This window comes from Rattus norvegicus, chromosome 6 (genome assembly GCF_021556685.1).
Source record: "Rattus norvegicus strain SHRSP/BbbUtx chromosome 6, alternate assembly SHRSP_T2T, whole genome shotgun sequence".
Taxonomy (NCBI): Eukaryota; Metazoa; Chordata; class Mammalia; order Rodentia; family Muridae; genus Rattus; species Rattus norvegicus.
The window spans coordinates 96,218,590-96,220,029 of NC_141539.1; positions in this window are offsets into that span (position 1 = coordinate 96,218,590).

Here is a 1,440-nt window from a genome sequence, read left to right on the forward strand (position 1 = left end):
ACCAGGCAGGTTTCTTGCAGCGGAAATGTTGGTCCTACCTGTGGTTCCGAGGCTCAAGTTTGCTCATGGGGTACTGCCTAAGTCCTCTCTGCGGCGGCAGCAACCGGGAAGATCTGTGCCGCTCTTTCGGGGAGCCTCCATGCACCAGGGTTCCAGATGGCGTTTGGTGTTTTCCTCTGGCGTCTGGATGTGCGCAGAGTGCAGTCTCTTCTGGTTTCCCAGGCGTGTCTGCCTCTCTGAAGGTTTAGCTCTCCCTCCCACGGGATTTGTGTGTAGAGAACTGTTTATCCCGTCTGTTTCCTTCAGGTTCCGGCGGTGTCTCAGGCGCAGGGGTCCTGCCGCTCCTGGGCCCTCCCCTACGGGAACCCAGAGGCCTTATACAGTTTCCTCTTGGGCCAGGGATGTGGGCAGGGGTGGGCAGTGTTGGTGGTCTCCTCCGCTCTGCAGCCTCGGGAGTGCCCACCTGACCAGGCGGTGAGGTCTCTCTCCCACGGGGTTTGGGCTCATTTTGTTCTCTTAAGAGGGCATCAGGTCCCATTACAGATGGTTGTGAGCCACCATGTGGTTGCTGGGAATTGAACTCAGGGCCTCTGGAAGAGCAGTCAGTGCTCTTAACCACTGAGCCATCTCTCCATGTGTTTCAGATTAGCCTCAAACTTATTATGTGGCTGAGGATTACCTTCAGTGACCGAGTTCTGGGATTACAGGTGTATTCTACCAGATTTGGTTTTATGCATGATATTTAATTGATATCATGAACCCCAGTATTATCATAACCTAGACCCAAATTAGAACCTAATCAAAGGCTTGCACAGAATCCTAGCACTCTTTCTTCTTCTTCTCTCTTCTTGCCTCACACCTAGTGGTATAATTAGTTACCTGAGGTTCTTCCTTTCCTCTCTATTGGCTCACAACAATGCGCTATTTAATTTCATTCATGTTTTAAGGTTTCATATCAAAGATACTGTAATATATCGAGTTTTTCTGGAACTTTAAAAAAAGAATTATTTGTTTTATGTATATGTATATATACACTGTAGCTGTCTTCAGGCACACCAGAAGAGGGCATCGGATCCCATTACAGATGGTTGTGAGCCACCATGTGGTTTGCTGGGAATTGAACTCAGGACCTCTGGAAGAGTGGTCAGTGCTCTTAACCACTGAGCCATCTCTCTAATTCCTGGATTTTTTTTAAAAAACTCAACATTATAGCACTAATTGTTTTCTGTCATGTTGATCATATCTGTATTTCACTTATTTTATTTTCATTCTTGCATAATGCTTCATTACATTGGTATATTATTATTTATCCAACAGTTGTTTGGTATATGGTTAGTTCCAGTCTTTAGTATTATGTTATTCAACCTGTAACTATACTATTTATTCCCTGGTATATATTATATGCATTCTTCTTGGGTATATGTCTAGGAATGGAATGCT